Source organism: Pecten maximus, chromosome 19, assembly GCF_902652985.1.
Source record: "Pecten maximus chromosome 19, xPecMax1.1, whole genome shotgun sequence".
In the NCBI taxonomy this organism is placed as follows: domain Eukaryota; kingdom Metazoa; phylum Mollusca; class Bivalvia; order Pectinida; family Pectinidae; genus Pecten; species Pecten maximus.
Window position 1 is genome coordinate 17,786,265 of NC_047033.1, and position 20,315 is coordinate 17,806,579.

The window sequence follows — 20,315 nt, forward strand, 5'->3', positions numbered from 1 at the left end:
GGAAATAAAGCTGGCGTGTTTATGTTATATATGATAAAAGATACAATTAACATGTTGAGTCTGTTTGATTAATAACAAATTTAATATTCAGAGTCATACATAGCAATCCATGACAAAATAAAACTTTACTCAATCTAATGACCTTACGTTGACCTTCATTCAATGTCATATACTAGTAAGTTAACTTTGTATAACTATTTATCAGAAACAAATTACGTTTTCATTATGCCTATATTCAGCCTCAAATAACCACTTAGAAAAACTGCCTTGTGAATAAAATGGTATTATATATACATGTATATATGTTCAAATGTTATGCATTTTTGTCATTTTAGGTCCAGAGAAAAATGTTCCCAATTTATTTATGGAGAAAACCTGATGGATCACTGGTTAAATAAGAAACCTATGCAAGGAGAAAAAGATTTGGCAGTGTTCTTAGTAGACGCTGACAGCCCGTGCACTACACGAATGGTGACACCATTATCCAGTTTTTCATCACCTGGTTCAGTGAACTCAGTTTTTTTTATTTTTTACAATGTTATTTTTGTATGAATGATTGAAACCAAACAGTTTGATTGTTATTAAAACGTTATGCAAATGTTTATTATCTGATGGGGTGTGGATTGGAATCAAACTGCCGTCTATAGCCCCTAGAACATTGGAAATCTACGAATGTTGAAGAGATTCTGCTTAACTTTTACTTGTTCCCGATCGGTCAAAGGGAATTTGATGTATGATCTTGCATGTCGTGAAAGGATTATCGATACACCTCGTATAGCACGAGAAACTGCCATCTTGCTGACACCGTGCACATCCTCAATTACGGACATGTAGCTCCCACTGGCGTAATACTGCAAAGCAATCATCGTTTGTAAAGAGACTGGGAGAGCTATGTTCCTCTTTGTGTACCTTGAGATATAATTTTGCAGTAATTAACAAAGTTCAAATACAGACTGTCTAACTAGCTAATAATTCTTTATGATTGCCTGATCACTTAAAAAATCCAATGAATTTTGGCGATCTCTGAACAACTTCCGCGGTATACCACGGTTTTCCTCTCTGAGCATCAAAATCAGTGCCATGATTCCTTCTTGCTGGCAGGAATATGTACTAAGAGAGGTTTAGAGACGGCCATGTGCAGCCTTAGTCTAAGTGGACATTTTTAGCTTAAGTTTAGAATGTAGTTACGCCCTTAATCCTCTAAGAAAGTGTAAGATTACATTACGGAGACCTTAGAGTTTACGAGCGCTTCTAGTTATCCCAACTATGGAAGGGAACGCAAAGAGAGAGATAAGTAGACGTGTACAGTTAATCTTAAAATGTACTGTTATAATTGTCTACGATAGCTTTCAGTTACGCCCTTAGTATTTAAGAGAGTGATAAGTTGGTCTTATGTCTGAAGAGAGCTTCTTGCTACTGGCCCAAGGTTTACAGAAATTTAGGTTGGAATATGGCCCGGAACTAGTTTGGCCACCAGTGGTGTCAGATGTGGTAAATTTTGTGTCATATTTATCGCTTCAGGGCTTTGCAGTTAGTGCGGCTCGGTCATATGTGTCAGCAGTTGCATATAGATGCAAGGTTTTAGGTCTTGCTGACCCAACACAGACATTTTTAGTTAGGAAGGTACTGCAAGGTTTCGGTCGTTGCAAACATTCCACTGATATGCGATTACTCCTGGCATTTTGGACAGGGTGATGGCAGTGTTGCCAAAGGTATGTAAATCTTTCTGTGAGAAATACTTGTTTAGTCTTGCTTATTCACTGGCTTTTTATGGGTTCTTTAGGGTTGGTGAATTGGTATTAACACCTACAGAACATGGTCTGCAGGTTACTCATGTAAAGTTGGTGAATGAAGGTTCTGAAAAGTCAATCCCGTTAGGTTACAATCATCAAAAACTGACCACAACAGGGAAGGATAAGTTATCATAAAAGCTAAAGGGGGAAGAACATGTCCTGTTAAGTGTTAAGAGCAATTCATCTGCAGAAGGCCAAAGGTAAAGGGGTACTTGTTATGCCATGCAGATGGTAAGCCTCTTACTAGATTCCAGTTTTGTGCTGTTCTGAAGTTAAGCTATTTCTCACATAGATATGGATGCAAATAGGTACAATTCGCATTCGTTTCGGGTTGGGGCAGCCACTACCGCGTATAGAAATGCTGTAACAGATGAGGAGCTCTTGTCTTATGGTCGGTGGACATCGAATGCATTCCGTAAATATATCCGCATTCTTAAGGGAATTAAATCCAAAGTACGTCATCTAATCACCACGGAGGACCCTCCTGGTGTTTTAGTCATACACTTTGGGGGAAAACGACACTGGGTCTGGTACAACAGGAGTTTGTTTACGAAAGAAAATTGTGAGTACTTTACATGAGCTTTACAGGATGTTGCCTGGTACTCAGATTGTATGGTCCAATATATTGCCAAGAATTTACTGGAGAGGGGAAATGAATCACAAAGCATTAGAACTGGTGCGCAGGAGAGTAAATAGGGAGGTCAAGGCATCGAGTGAGTGTTTCCGGGGTATTATCGTGGAATATCCTGAGATACTGGATTTGTATCCAGAATTGTTTTGTGATGGTACGCATTTGAGTAAGTTAGGCAATGAGATTTTCCTTTACAGATTGCAGAGTGCTCTCAAGTTGGTTCTTAGGCCTGACTTACTGCTCAATGGGTATTATTGAGGTATTATAATTATGGCATTGTCCCTAGAATGTCATGTGATTATATTATTATATGCATATATTTTGTCAGTCTTGGGAACAACCCCTATTATGTTTTGAGTCGCCAGTTGTGGCGACAACTTATAAAATGTTTGGTCACAGAATGGTGTGGCACGTTTGATATGTTAGTCACTATGGGGTTACAAACTTTGTAACAATCTTGAGGCGATATGTTGGCCACTGATGAAGTGAGCACATGTTATGAACATGTAATGAGGGTCGCAAGCTTGAGGCGAAATGTTTGCCACTGATGAAGTGAGCACATGTTATGAACATGTAATGAGGGTCGTAAGCTTGAGGCGAAATGTTTGCCACTGATGAAGTGAGCACATGTTATGAACATGTAATGAGGGTCGCAAGCTTGAGGCGACATGTTTGCCACTGATGAAGTGAGTCTTATGCTGTTGTTTTTTACGGACAAATGACCCATACAAATGATGATGTAATTTTGTAATGTTGGATGCTTGATTGTAATTGTCATATAACAAACCTCTGGAAAGGTCGGTAACAAAGTATGGGTCTTGGTCCTAGTTAGGTATAGTTGTATGAATGTTGGCAAATTATTGTCGTTATTGCTTTAATGCATGTGTTTATATTTGTATCCTGAAAAACAGGTTTATCACCATTCCCCCACCTATTTTGTTTTTGTGGCGGAGCTAGATTGTATCTAGCTTTTGGTATAAATTTCTGTTCACCTGTTTTCTTATAACATTTCTATGACAAAATGATGCATATCAATTTGATTTTTTTATGAAAGTTTATTTGGGTGATTCTGTGTTCCCACTGGTCACTCCAAAATTATTTTGATATTTATATACCACGACTATAATTTGCCAAGAAATAAGTATTAAAAATACAAATGAATGGAAATTGTTTTTTGTGTTATTTTTGATTATTTGATTAACAGTTGTGAACAAGGGATATGTATACTATGCTAGCAACTGGAACAAAATTATGTTTTCTCTCTTCAATAGGTTGAAATCAGAATGCAAAAAAAAAAAAAAAATAAATAAAAAAAATAGCACGCGTATTAAATCCACCATGTATGCTTAATGAGCGAAATATAAAATCAATTACGTCGTTTGGCATATGAATGAATTGATTAATGGAAATTTCAGATTTAAGATGCAGGTTTATTTTTCCATTTAAAACTGGACGACAACAAGTGCATCATGGTAAATTGTGAAGCAATCACTAAAACCTTTTGCTGCTAGGGAACATGTGTTGTTGTAGTAATTCATCCAATAACAAACTTGTATAAAATTGAATAATTAATGCAAGTAACCCCTTCTACACCTTACAAGTTTTTGTTTCAGACCCTTTCTCTAGACTCCCACTTGCTAATTCGGCCGAAAGTAACTATCTAGCTTTATATGAACAAAACAGCTTTATATTGTAGCTTCTGATTTCTTAGCGCTGTATATATTGTCTAATTCCTGTATGACGATGACAATTATCTATATGTCTGTTTTACAGCCCTTTTAACAGACATTTTTTGGGAAAACAATATAGCCATCAACCTTTTCAGCATCTGCTAAATGAAGTAGACTTTCTTCTTGATAATGTCTCCATTGACACTGCCTCAATTTCAGTTGAATCTTTTCCCCCATGGTGAAAACTATGGTAATTTTCGCCAAGCCGTGTCATTACATATGACGTTTTACGTCTAAAAAGATTACACTATGCTTTCTGGGAAAAATTTAAAAAAAAAAAACAATAAAACTGTAAACTATAGAATATCTTTCAAAACAGGCTATTTAATCTTATCTATAGACAGACAGAACAGAACCACACGATGTTACAAATTGAGTTTGATATGACTATATAAATATACGTTCAAACTTGTTTCCACCTGTATCTAAACAACCGTAGACTTGAAATATGTTTGTTTCTTAATGCAATATATGCATGCACATGCATGCACAGTAGTAGTGTATCAGCGAGAGCTATGTCATATCTAAACTGTAAGCTACAGATGTATTCCTTCGATATTGTTAAATGCATTATTACGCACACGTTAAATCTGCGGGCAATGTGCCGAAGTGTGTTGTCTGCAGACTTAGAGTCATAAATCAATTATTGTAGCTAGAACTTAAATCTCAAGGAGCGGATAATACGCCAGAAATTACCTTTTTAACACTAAGCAATGAGGGTGATACATAAAGACGCTAAACAGGCCTTCCAGGTTGCAGTATTATGATGGTTTCCTGAGGCGCTTCGACTCTCCGCTTGACTTTACTTCGAAAAAAAGAGCAGACTAAGAAATGGTACTAAGGCATATAATCCAGACTAATGACAGTGGCCCCTTAGGTGACCCCGAACCTTATTTGTTTGTGCAAGACTTTCAACAAGTGTTTAAACGTCTTATGGTCTCAAATTAACAAAGGAATTAGTTAAAACCAGCAAATTCAAGGAAACAAGTTTTCTTCTATTATTTAACTAATGACGATTTTCAAAGGGTAATAATAAGATTAATATAGTGTCAAATGCAATTTGTACATGGATCAATTGTCGTCAAATGTAGGTGTTTTCTGGAATTATATTCCTGAGACTCTTGGTAGCAAACGTATTTGTCAGAGTGATAGACTTGGCATGACGCTATTCTCTGTGTGAGGAGCTTGGTAACAATATACTTACCCCACTGATGTAGGTGGTTCATTTAAGATGCTTTGCTTTGACAATTCCCAAGTCAACCTATATTTACGCTTGTTCCATCAAGTCATTTCGGATTTACATCATTTACCCATAATAAAGAGATTACTTTCTCCCAAGCTATTGCTTTTAATCATATCGACAAATGACTTGCACCAAAAGCAGAATTATCACTTTATTGCCATTCGCACGTAAATAGCTTCGTTTGGTTATTCATTATTTGCATTTTATCGTTATATATATCTTTTTTTCTCAAAAAAAAAAAAAAAAAAAATGTACACGTAATGATTTTGCCGATTGTATCAAGACGGACAGAGCATACGACACATTCACGAAGCGTTATTCTAACTCAAATCGATGGAAAAAATAAGCACAATATCAATTTATATGGCGATACTTGATATACTTAAACTATATGCAGAATAACTCGAAACGAAAGTGAGACCCAGGGTTTGAACCCATAAGTTTCCTGTGAGCACAAAATCAATTACAAACAAACAATAAGATGCGTAAGACTTGACGTTAGTAATTGTTGATATTGTATGTATAATTATACAAAAGTATGTGCCACTTTATTTGATGTTCAGGGTTCTTCAACTTTTTATGTCATTTTCCCTGTTTTATTCAGAACATTTTTCAAAAAGCGAATGAATGATTATCATTGATGTCTCTTCATTTTAAAAAATTAAGTCTTCCTCGAAAATTCATGAATGTCTCGGGTTAACAATGTTAGGAGAGAGCGAGCCCTACCGGTAAGGTCCTCTCTGGCTTTCCAATGGTTGAAGAAAGCCCTATCGGCATGGTTCTCTCTGGCTTTCCAAGGGTTGAAGAGAGTCATACCGGCATGGTCCTCTCAGATATTCCAAGGGTTGGGGAAGTCCTACCACCAAAGTCGTCTCAGTCTTTTAAAGGGTTGAAGAGAGCCATATCGACAAGGTCCTTTCAGTCTTTCTAAGGGTTGAATAATGTCAAAGGCAAGGACCTCTCTGTCAGTCAAGGTAATGAAGAGAGACCTTCCGGTTAAGCGTTCTTGGGCTTCCAAAGGGTGGGGTATCGGTCTATGTAACGTAGTGAGAATTACCATCTAGATTTTAATTAGATTGAGCCTGTCGACATGTCCCATCGGGCTTTCCCAGAGCTTGGAAATGCCGTACCGGCAATGTCCTCTTCGGCTTTCCAGGGGTTGAAGAGAGCTAGGTCAGTAATTCATCTCATGCTTTTCAATGGTTTAAGAGAACCTTACCAGCATGGTCATCCCACGGGTAGGAGATAACCCTACTGGCGAGATTATCCCATTGGTTTGAGAGAGCTCTACCAGCAGGGTATTATTATGGTTTAATGCTCACACGAATATCCCAAATTTAAATCTGACGACAATATAACAATAAATAATAATCAATAGATTTACCAATACTGCTTTACGTGAAATTCAAATGTTAACGCTGGTACAAAAGGAAAATTTTATCGAATTGAGCATGAAAGGAAGAGTACCCAAATATAGTACGTGAATTAAATATGATAAGACAAATATTGACAAACACGTTTTATTCTATATCAAACATCGCACTCATAAGGTACATTAGGTCGTTGTTATTAGCATGTCCATTTCACTTTGCATTTGATGTGTTAATTCGTGATCCTCCGTCAGTAAATGTTGAAGATATATATTAAATGTCATATTTTGATGAGTTCTGTAACTTCTGTAGTAAGAGAGTGTCATTTACCAGTTGTACAATGTTCGCAAAGCCAGTAAATTATAATCTTCATCATTACGTAATAGGTTTATGTCAACAGATATACTGATTGTAAAATGTGAAAATGCCATTGTGTCCTATTATGTGGAACATACATGCCAGACTCGTCACATATGCTAATGTCACAAAAACATTTTAAGCAACATCGTAGATTTATAGTGTATGTAATAACGTAGCGAGTAGAAATGTAGAAGGTATAGTCGGCTTCAAGTACGTCAATTCTATCACATGACCATCGTAGATCTCGATCTTAGTAATTATTGATATTGTATTTACTAATATACAAAATTATGTACCACTCTATTTGATTTTGATTGATTTTGATGTTTTACTGTCATTTTCTACTTATTTACATTACACATTTTTATATAAAAAATCAACTGATTCAGTATTGTTAATATATTTTTATTTGTTCTAAAGAATTGAATTCTCTACTGCAGTAAATAATACAGAATTTGAGATAAATACCGAGTCCATATCTTATCGGGATATGCATAAAGAAGAAGACGCTTACCTTTTTAATCATCTGGCCTTATGCTACATGTACTTTATCGGCCGTCGCCATGAAAATGAATATTTTGTTTATAATTTGCCCATGTTTAATCGATTTAATTTTGAATAATGGTTTGCTATTGTGTCGACGTTTTCTATTAATCCTATACTTTGTCTTCCTCTAGCTTTGGAAATTGCATTTTAATTATTATCGTTATTGTATCGTATTGAATGTTTACATAAAGTTTTGCATACACGTACAGCCACCATGTAAGGATAAAATCGGTCTCTATCTTTCATTATAACTTGCATATCAAGTGTCCGGCACGCCCACGTAATTCAATTTGATTAAGGTTTGGCATTTGATCTCTAGTGCAGTAAGTTGATGAGGCATTCTACCCCCAATGTGATTTTATTGTCGTTGCTTGGAGAAAACTATGGTAATAGTGAAATATAAATAACGAGCGATTCCACTTACACGACAGTGGGGACATTTTAGATGTAGAATTTATGTAATTTCACTACAAGATCTGATGCTGTTGGTTGTCACCCAAGCTATACATCACCGTATTATGTATTATGTATATAGCAAATTATGATAGTATGATGCGACGTGATGTATTCTCCCCCTTAACACTGTCTCATATTTGACCTTTACGTGAGGGAACGCCCATGTGAGGAAGGATTTGGGTACTGCACTGTGTCCGAGATATACCAGTCTAAAAATACGGTAGTAACTACTCTTTAGTGCTCGGCATTTGTTTTCTTATTTTCAGTTGGACGACTGCTTTGCCTGGTTTAATGTAACGGGATGGGATGCTGTACTTTTGCGTATACTTCAGTAAGGTAGCACTATAAAGACATCATCAGTTCCGCGCTATAACAAGGAGACACACATGAACATACCCAGCCCCAAAATCTCTCACACAAGGAAAGCCGCATTTAAATGGCCAGAGAACGTTAAGCATTAGAGCCAAGCCAAGTCATTTATTTCTATTTTGATATTTTATGCAACCAGTTCTTAAATTACGCTGCGGTATCCCCCTTACAAATATCTAAGTGTGAACGTGTAGTCCGTTTTTTGTGTTAATGAATGTTTACGCTGTGGTAAATTTTCCTCTTTTCTCTTTCCTACACTTATCTTATTGATCTTATTATGACAAAGATATATTTCATCATGACCAGTTATTTTGTTGAAAGCTGGGTTTTTTTCTTTTGAATACATTTTTCTTATTGTGTCTGCCCTATTTGTCTCATTTAAGTTGAACGCTCGTCTCTCTCTGTCAATCAGGAATATGTTTTATAGACATATACCAAAAACTTTTTAGTAAAACGAAGCAGGAAGCAATACAGTGAGATAGCACTATACAACGTCAGTTAGTGGTCCAAAATACGTGGGGTATAAGAAAAAGTAATACTTTGTTTGGTTTGGTTTGGTTTATTTTGTTTAACGTCCTATTAACATCTAAGGTCATGTAAGGACGGCCTCCCGTGATTGCGACATGTATGCGTGTGGTGAGTGCGCATTTGTGTTTTGGAAGGCTGCAGTATGTTCGTGTTAAGTCTCCTTGTGATAGGCCGGAACATTTGCCGATTTATAGTGCTATCTCACTGAAGCATACTGCCGAAGACACCCAGCAGCACACCCCACCCGGTCACATTATACTGATAATATTTTTTTCGGTTTAATTATTGTGTTAAAATTCCAAACGAACATATAAAGGAAAAGACGAAAACATATCCTAATTCGTGATAGATGTTTTTTTTTATTATTTTCTCTTACTATCTCAACGTGTAGGGAAGTACCACCTGTTATCTAAATGTGGTTACACAATTGCTAGAGCCTGGCTGCACATAGCAACCAGGACACAATCGCTGCCTCATCAAATAAGAGAATTAATGAATTTTTTTCCATAATGTTTTTTATATCCCTGGCCAAAGTTGTAGTCGATAGGAAGTGGTAAATCTATATAACACATGATCTTGTCAGTATTAATAGACAATGTTTCGGTGTTGAAAAGGTCAGGAAAACATTTGTCGGTAATCATTAGGTTTGATAAAAAGCTGATAATTCAGTTTGTTGTGGAGTTATATAAAACCGATGACACGATGAAATAATTGGAAGGATATAACAAAACAACTGGATATTTCTGTGACAGCAACTGTACCGCCGTGTGTATCATAAGGAATCCGCTGCGGTGTTTATACTGCGAATTGCTAACACATTATCCATCTCACTGTGGTCCAGAGCAACGTAATGGACGTGTATATTAATGAAATAGCCACGTGGACGTACAAACCTTATATATAGCTAGAGTTAAGGATGTTGCTGATATAAAACTTCATGGAGTTGTTGAAGTATTGTGATAAGATTGAACTGGTGGTTTTACACAGTTATCACAGACAATCGAATGATCCAAAACTGTTGAGACATGTAAACATTTCTCTGTATATATGGTGTGGTGTGAAAAGGATTGAACTGGGATAAACATAGAGAGTGTTAAAATACGTGGGATTAAAACTATTCAATTCAACTGAATTTGGATAAACTGCATTATTGGAAAAGTCTTAATTTACGTCAATCGAAAGAGTTTGATGAAAAATAGTGCTAAATTATTCAAAACGTGAAGGATTGTTAGTGCGTTACAGTTAACATTTGTGTGGCTCGCCGCTACCATACAGACCAGGAATATATATATATAAGTTTGTGTTGCTTTGGTGATTACGAAAACTGAAAAGTACACAACGTTGAATTCTTTGTCATAAATTACACATTAGATCAGATATATGAAACACACGTTTAGTTTACGTCTTAGCGGATTGGAAAAATTGAAATAGTTGAAAAACACAGAAAGATCTGGGAAGGATGGCGACGTCACAAATTATTCAAGCACGTGGGAGGGGCTATTTGATAGAGTGTTATTTTCTGAATGCTCATAAGCAGGCGCATCATTTAGAGAATTAACACCTTCCAATCGACACCAAACGGCCAGGAATAGTCTGAACAGCACTTTAATTGATTAGCCATAATCTGACATAGTAACAAGTCGATACTACTTAACATGGTTTAGTCATCGAAATAGAGTATTCTGTAAAACGGAGGACACTTTTTGAAGACTTTCATGTAATCTTTTATAGCTTAAAAGCAGTTGTCCTAAAGCATGTGTTTTATTAGTGTGTACATGTAAATATCGGTGAACACAGTGTACGACAGTGCGTGTCCTTCTCGTGCCATTTAAGTGGTTACCTCCGTCAGTAGCTGTATCTAAATTTATCCAAGGCGTGGATACCTTCACGTCCGATAATCTGACAACAATGTCCGGCGGCAGGACAAACGTCACCCCCAGGGGAGAATACCCAGCCCTAAACGAAACCGGAATTACATTGGATGAGGAATGTGCGGTAAGACTGCTTTGATCATCTTTATATATTATTTACACAAATATGTATGTGTGTATGTATATACATACATACTCATCACAGTACAATTGCGACTATAATATACTACACCACGTTTTTATTACAGTGTTGTTTTTTTTTATTTGTGTAACTATTTCTTTTATTCAATATACTATACGTATAGACATTGTACATATATATATATATACTTACCCACATAGTAATACACATGTTATCCACTTAACCTGTTTGTATAATCCCATAAGTCAGTACACGGTACATTGGTCGGTGGAGGTACATGAAGTAAAATGAGGCCCTGTATAATGTAACAATAAGTATCATACTACGGCACATCATCCTCAGATATATTGGATAGATTTTACATTTAAACAATAAACTATATCACATTATAACCTCAGATATTGACCAGGCTTTGTTTTGTCTACATTTTGTATTCGTATCACTATAACATAGTATGCAACAAATCCTCTCCAAATCTCTAAATTGTGTAAATATTGTTTTTCTCTAAACCAATGATTGTGTTACTGAAATACATGTATGTGCCAACAAAGCCTCGTTACAGAGCCCGGGTTTTGTGTTCGGTATTTTCATTATAGATTCAAGGGATTTAGTACGGTCTTTGGTGTTACTATGATATATTACAACATATCCTCATTACAGAGCCTTGATTTTGTGTACGGTATTTGTGTTAATATCATATACTACAGCATATCCTCATCACAGAGCCCTTGTTTTGTGTACGGTATTTGTGTTAATAGTATATACTACAGCACATCCTTATCACAGAGCCTTGGTTCTGTGTACGGTATTTGTGTTAATAGTATATACTACAGCACATCCTTATCACAGAGCCTTGGTTCTGTGTACGGTATTTGTGTTAATATTATATACTACAGCACATCCTTATCACAGAGCCTTGGTTCTGTGTACGGTATTTGTGTTAATATTATATACTACAGCACATCCTCATCACAGATATTTATGTTACTATCACATTCTACAGCTTATCTATATAGTATTGGTAGGATATGTCCTAGCGCATTTTGTCCACTTTACGTAAAGTATTTTGATAATGTATTTTCAGAGGTTACTAAGTATATGAATCATATAATTGATTTTCAAATGGTTCAATTTGAAGTGTTTGTTTGTAATACGATATGTGTTCTATTTAATTTAAATGCCGATGCTAAGGTTTCTGAGCTACAGGAAATATAGGGAGGTGTTATGGAGAGGCATTTAGGACATGATCCTTATAATTATTTTAAATACTTTTAGATAAAAAAAAACGAGATATATTTAAGTTAAATATACATATTTCAGCAAGGAAAAAGATACAGCGAGATTCATTTGCGCAAGAAACAGATTTTTTTTAAAATGGAAATGTAATTATATTTTTTCTATTAGAAGTAGGGATATATTGGAACATTTACAGCTATTGATGCTTTAAGGTAAACATGATATAAAGGAAAGACGGAAATAGCTTTATGTTTTAATACAACTCATTAATATACGCATGTATAAAAATAGCATAGGTTAAAATAAAAAGTCCGCTTTGGTGATGAACTCTTAGCTTATACTGTTTAACGTTCTAACGTTCAATCTATGAAGTGCGTATTCAACACCTTTTCTGTATTTGCTTTGCTACCAGTTCGTTTAATATGTGTTTCCGTTTTTGTTTTTGTTTTTATTTTTGACATTTTAACTTATAAAACTTACAAACTTAACTTAAGTTACATTATTATTTCTGTGAACATCCTCATAATCTGGTGTTGTTTGGCCCTATACGACTCACTTGTCGGGGTGCCTTAACTTAAGTAAGTATTTATCGCAACTGTTTGGAATTATTTATAAATACTTACCGGCTAAACACAGTCGACACAGTGTCTGTCCAATTAAGAACCCAGCGATGAAATGCTTTCATCCATTCGTCATGAAAGGCGTTAATGAAATTATACACGATAACATAACAAAGGTCAAACAAATACATAAATACGTGTGTTAATTGAAGACCTGGTGTGACCTTATGATGGGGAACCTTAACGTATCACACACCGTGTATTCATTTCTCGTAATCACGACCATTGACTAAAAACGGATGATCATAAAATCATGAATAGCAATTTTGCAGAAATTTTCTTCCCTATTATATGTTTTTTCCTAGGTTCTTCATGAAAAGTTAAATTGTCATTTGTAGCTAAGGTCATTTAAGGACGGCCTCCCGTGTGTGCGACATGCATGCGTGTGGCAAGTGCGTATGTGTTTTGGGAGGCTGTGGTATGTTCGTGTTAAGTAATAGGTCGGAACTTGTGCCGATTTATAGTGCTATCTCACTGAAGCATACTGCCGAAGACACCCAGCAGCACACCCCACCCGGTCACATTATACTGACAACGGTCGAACCAGTCGTCCCACTCCAAATATGCTGAGCGCTAAGCAGGAGTAGCAACTACCGTTGTTAAAGACTCTGGTATGTCTCGGCTAGGGAACGGAACCCAAAACTCTTCCTCACAGTGGCGAACGCTCAACTAAAGGCCAAAAGTGAGGCATTGTCAAGGGAGACATTAGGAAGAAGAAAGTTGTTAAGAAGAAGAGAAAAGATAAGATCCCAAGTTTAGTCGCCTCTTATGATCATGCCAGTGGGGGCAGCAGGTACAATTCTTACGCCCTACCTGCAGGGCACGACATGAGCTTTTGATGTCAACTTATTCCATCCTGATTTCTATTTAAGATAACGGATATATGTAAAATATGGTAAATAGATAACAGGTGATACGGTCCTTGCCATATCAGTACCCAATGAGACATGAAATGTCGGATTTCATATAGACGCTCGTGTGCGAAGGTAAAACTCACGACACCATTCTGTAAGTCTGCACATTGTTTTTGGTGCGTTGTGCGATCCCCCAACTGTATCTTTACACAATACATAACTGTATATACGTAGTACATACATCGTTAGAATATATTTGCTCATCGTTCAGATCACTCTGAACAACTGATCATCAATATTTACGGATTCTTGTATTGTTTAGAATTGGTAGCAAAGATCTTAATTGCAGTTTTTAATACTTCTGACGGTCAAAGACGTGTGGGACAATTCCTACCCTCGATCCGTTCACCAAGTTAACCCTAGACGGAAATAATTTACTATAATTATCGGCAGGGTTGTGTATATACATTGTATTTATAACATTGGAATAAAAAAGTGTTAATTGTAAACGCATTTTTTGAAATAATTGTATGTAGATAATAAAATATTAATTACAGGGATAATATCGAAGTAAATTGAAGAAACGTTATAAAATCTGTCATGTTTTTGTTTAAAATCCGTTCACTCTATCATGAAATGTGAACGGTTGATCACAAGAACGACAAGGAGTAAAGCGTGTCAGCATAGGTATAGCCCATGCCCAGACGAGTGATGCCAACGTCCTCTCGCCGGTCTGCTTTACTGAAGGTGCATGTTTCCAAGCTAGATTCAATTATATATAACTTAATGTCTGTTACTTTAGACCAATAGTTTTGAAATTTGGATTTGGTACATTTTGTAACTATTGGTAAAAATCAGTAATGTAGTTTGAAATATTTTCGTCATATGGCAAGTGCTACCTTACTATTATTTCAGTGTTATTTCAGAATAATGTTTAAAATAATAAAAACGGGTTCACGTCATCTCTTACTGATATGACCACCAGAAAATGACTTTCTCTGGGAAAATAAAAACTAGGACATAAATGCCAAACTCTAGAAACCAAACAGGTACCATGTGTTGTTTAATGTTGACGTTCAAGAGATAAAATTCGTAAAAAATGATTTTTCGACGTGATGTTTATATTTATACAGCAAATGCTCATTGGGCAGAACAGAAGCCCTGTGCAGATAACGCATCATGGCAATACGTCAGATTCCATTTCAAAGGTATACCGAAAATGACTGCATACATCATTCAGCGTTCTGTTAGTTGGTAGAATGTTGTACAAAGGCCTGGTACAAAACTCCTTGTGAAGTTATTTCACAAATGCCCAGACAATCTATACAAGTAGTTAATGTTTTTTGTACGGTCGGCTTTGAATTTAGGCTGTGATGCTGGACGTTTTCAGGTGTATAATAGCCCAACTCATCTACCGAACCCAGAGTTTCACGCAATCTACAAGCTTGTTTATATTTTTAACTACCGAACCTGTCATTTCACCCAATCTACAAGCTTGTTAATATTTCTAACTACCGAACCCGGAATTTCACCCAATCTACAAGCTTGTTAATATCTTTAACTACCTAACCTGTCACTTCACCCAATCTACAATCTTGTTACATTTTCTTGCTACCGACCCTTGAATTTCATCCATTCTTTCAGCTTTTCATTATCACAAAATCAGTGACATATGTCGGCTACTGAGGAAACCAGCACAAAGCATCGGGAAATGTAGGTTGATGAAGACGATGGGTTTAATGGTCGACATCATATATCATCTTGAAATATTATGATACTGTTAATTTATGTGTACAGGTCAAACATTCGTTTTATGGCATATATGGACCCTAATCTAAATTCTTCGTGATCAACTTCATTCACCTGATGGTTCATTGGACCACCTAGTAAAATATGTATTAATGAATGATCAGGTAGTGAATGTACTTAGTTCTATACTTGAACTGGATGCTATAGTACACCATAGATTATCACGGATATTATCCGTTACAGAACACTGCAAAATAACATGAGTTACAAAATCTGTGTAGAAAAGGCCACAGTGGTGACATAAAAGCTGAACATTACTTACCCGAACAGTTACAATCAATTTCATTATGTATCCGATATTATAAAGACAATTTGGATGACGCAAAGCTAATTGCCATAAATAATGAGGTTTAAGACCATCATGCAGCAATAAAAATTGTGTGAAGTCTGCTTCATTAGACATTCTATGAAACCAAGCATTAGTTTCATAATTTACAAATCAATGACTTCCAAAGTATTTTGTTTTGAAAGCTACCATCATCAAGAAAAAGTACAATATATTCATATAAGCTATACTTCTTAAGTATTCTAACGATATCGGGTATAAAACCTTTTTGACTACAGTTGTTCACTATGTACATAAAAAATCTCGAAATGAATACTCTGCAGATTAAGTTATTTCTGTTCATTCTGCAGATCCTACCTAAATACAAAAGTTTTTTAATATCAATGTACGCTTCTATAGAGAGCCATCCAATCAAGGAAGTACACATATCAGTTCTTGTTCTTTTTCCAAAATCTTGAGTTGAGCACAATGTCTGCACGTTATATCACGATAGAATAAATGTGCGCTGAACATTGTCGTGTAGGTGAATGTGTACATGATGTGTGTGCGATACAAGATTCACTTATCGTGGTTGATATAAATTAAGGAATTTATTGTGAATATTGTTAAAACGTTCGTAACGATTTTGATATATCATTCAAGGGCTTTTCTACATCAGCTCATACCTTCTTGATTTCTATTTAAGAAAATAAATATACGTAAAATGTCTATTCCGATAGTAGCAATGATATATAGCTATGATCATTGCTATGTTAGTCGCCATTGAGACGTGAAATCTCGAGTGTCACCTATGGAAGCCGTAATGGATATCCCCTTAAATATACACGCTTCAGGTACGAACATAATCAATGTAAGACACGACAGAATTCTATAGGTATGCACACTATTATATATATGCGTTGAGCGATCCCACAACTATATCTATACATTTGCTCATCGTCCTCATCCCTCTGAACAACTGATCATTATTTTTACCGGCTTGTTGTATTGATTTTAATTAGATTGATGTCTTAATTGCATTTTTTAATAATTCTAACGATCAAAGATATGTTGGACAATTTCTACCCTCGATCCGTTCACCAAGTAAACCAGAAACGAATATAATTATCGGCAGGGTTGTGTATATACATTGTATTCATAACATTGAAATAAAAAGTGTTCATTGTCAACGCATTTTTTGTATGGCAATGGTATGTTAATAATAAAATATTAATTACAGAGATGATATCGAAGGTAACTGAAGTAACGTTATAAAATCGGTCATGTTTTCGTTTGAAATCCGTTCACTCTATAATGAAATGTGAACGGTTGATCACAAGCACGACAACGAGGTAAGCGTTTGTAACATGGCTATATCCCATGCCCAGACAAGTCGTGATACAGTGTAGCTTCCTCTACTGAAGGTTCCTGTTCCTTCGTTTTGGTGCATGTTGTCAAAAAAACCCAGAGTAATGCAGTTTTAAAGATTTTGGTTATAGGGCAAGTGTTGCCTTACCATTTCAGTGTTATTTTAGAACAATGCTGAAAATAATAAAAACGAGTTCACGTTATCTCTTACTGATAGCACCACCAGAAAATGATTTCCCTCGGGAAGATAAAAACTAGTGCACAAATGTCAAACTCTATCAAATTAACAGGTACAATTTGTTTTTTATGTCGACGTTCAAGAGATAAAATTCGTTAATAAAAATTTTTCGACGTGATGTTTATATATATGTACATAAATAAAGACAACAAATGAGTATTAGGCAGAATAGAAGCCCTGCAATAAGTCAGATTCCATTGCAAAGGTATTTTGAAAATACTGCATACATAATTCTGATTTCTGTTAGTTGGTAGATTGTTGTAAAAAGCCCTGGTACAAAACTCCCCATGAAGTTATTTCACAAATGACCACAGACAATCTACTGCAGGTACTGGGTGCATTTTGTACGGTTGGTTTGTATTTCGGCTGTTTTGCTGGACGCTTACAGGTGTATATTAGCCCAACTCATCTTCCGATCCCCGGAATTTTACCCAATCTACAAGCTTGTTAAGAGTTTTTACTACCGAACCTGGCATTTCACCCAATCTACAAGCTTGTTACATATTGTTTGCTATTCTTTCAGCTTTCTATTATCACGCTGTCAGTGACAGATGTCGGCTACTGAGGGATAAGTAAGCAACATAGCGACAGATGCTGTTGGATGAAGAAAATTGGAAAAACTATGTTCGACATCATAATCTCATTTTGAAACATAATGTAACGGATATTAACAGAAAACTGTCCAAAAAGTGTGAGAGCAAATCATGGCTTGTAGGGCCGATACTTTTTCTCACACTGATTGGATAGTTTGAGGGTGAGGTGAAGGTCATACATGCTTCTACGTATCCCATCAATACATACATGTATCAAGATAGGTGTGTTCATGTGTATCAAGTCTATCGTCAATTAATTAGACAGGTGAGGTGAAAGCAAAGCTATGCAGTTTGGTTCATTTTCAAAAATGTCTTCAGACAATGTTGCAACAATTCCCATTGCTCAATCCCAAGCCAAAGTCTCTTCTGTATATACAGATGGGATAATAAATGATGTATTGAATACAGAGAAAGAACTTATAGCCCCAAACTCTTCCTTGAAGTCCGCGTATTTTCGGATATATCTGAGGGAAGAGACAAGGAGACTCGCGGAACCTTTACAGTAGGGTTATCTGAAAACAAAATTATGTGGGCAATGCGCACTTATCAGAATTTGATTAAGGAACATGAAAAAGTGTACAAAAAAATATATTGGAAAACATCAGAAGATTTGGACTAATGGAATAAATAATACCATTTTGAGGTCAGAAATCAAGCAGGCAAGGAATACCGACCAAACACCAAATATGAATTGATTATAGCTATTCAAAATCCTTAAAGAAGCGATGGACGTTTTACCAATGTTTTAGATGAAAACTTTCAAAGCAGGGACTTGGCAACCGAGGTCGTCAGGCAGAGGTTATCGGTGAAAATCAAGAAAGTGAACTGTGAAAAAAGGGGGTATTAAGGACCGATATCTCCCGCAATAAATTGACACTATGAACCAATACTAGTGGACTTTGACATCCTACGGTGAAACCAAAGATCGCCAGGGCCTAGAGGAATGACTGATCGATACCCAGTCAACATCTATACAAAGTGTATTAGTTTGAGTTGCTCTCATGTTGTCGTATATTATTTTTCATGCTGTCGTACATTGATAAAATTTCAAATTAGTCTTGATTTCTCACATTTTTAGACCTTAAAAACAGGAAATGTGATGCATTTTATCTGCGGCCCAGAAATTCCTTTACGTGATTTATGGTTCAGCGATTCGTCTATAGAAGTGCACCAGTTACGGCAAACAGTAGGACGATTGGCGAATCTGCATGATTCGTAGGATTATTTACTAACGTTACGTGCAACAGCTGCAACTAGGCTATATAACGCTGGAGTTGATGAGCAAGTCGTGGTAGAGAAAACAGGACATGCACCGTTCTTCAGCTGTTCGATGTTACAAGCGAACAAATAACGAAAAGTGATAAATGTAAGTCATGTTATTCAAGGGAACAAAAAGCCAAAGGTCAAAAGCCAAAGTCAGATTATGAAGATTCTAGTACCAGTACTAGTACCAAACGGGAATTCTGTGTTTATTCAGGAAATTTGTCGTTTGGATTGATTTCGTGGTACGTGTTCTATAAAAATGATTATCATATTACGTTTTCTTACATTGTAGAAACTCTTGTGTTGAAATAATAAAGTTATTATGCAAAAATATTTATTTGTTTGATTTATTGCCACTTTCCCCCCCGATAGGGCCTCTCACTGATTCGGGGCTATTTAAGCAATAAACTGCCTAGATGCGGCAGACCTACTGGTATAACTGCCACATGTGTCACAGACAAACTGAATGGTGCATCTAGGCAGTTTATCGCTTATATTTACGTTCTATTAATGAATCGCAAAAATAATCTTTGTTTACATTTTTTGCAAGTGAGATATTCATACGCCCTCAGGGCAACTTCAGTTATACTCTCATAGATGAAGCTGCTTTTGGTAGGGATTTACTAGTAATATATAAGGGCATTGCCACACCAAATGTAAATATAATGTCACAGCTGACCAATAAGTGAAGCAGTTACAAAACTTATTATACAGTTAACCAAATCGATTGGACAGTTTCATCAACTTATTGGACACTTTTGACATCATAGCTATGTTTTAAATTTCTTTATGTGATATCAAGGCGGGAGTATTTGCTGCCCTCATTGCATGATCGTAAGAGGCGATTAAATTTGGGATCTTATATTTTCTCTTCTTTATTAACAACTTTCTTCTTCCTAATGTCTCCCTTGACAATGCCTTACTTTTAGCCCTTAGTTGAGTGTTCGCCCCTGTTAAAAAGGCTTTAGGTTCTGCCCTGCAGGTAGGGCGTAAGAATTGAACCTGCTGCCCCCATTGCATGATGGTAAGA

At 36.1% G+C, this 20,315-nt stretch overlaps 1 protein-coding gene across 3 annotated transcripts in view; it reads left to right on the plus strand.

Moving 5' to 3' along the window:
* Positions 1-9,852: 9,852 nt before the first annotated feature.
* LOC117317877 (cardioacceleratory peptide receptor-like) overlaps positions 9,853-20,315 on the plus strand; it is a 49,693-nt gene continuing 39,230 nt past the window's right edge. Inside the window, exon 1 of one of the 3 annotated variants that reach the window (XM_033872846.1) lies at positions 9,853-11,021. The gene's annotated coding sequence lies outside the window, so the exon portion shown is untranslated. The remainder of the gene's footprint in view (positions 11,022-20,315) is intronic. The other 2 variants (XM_033872844.1, XM_033872845.1) reach the window with 2 other exon arrangements.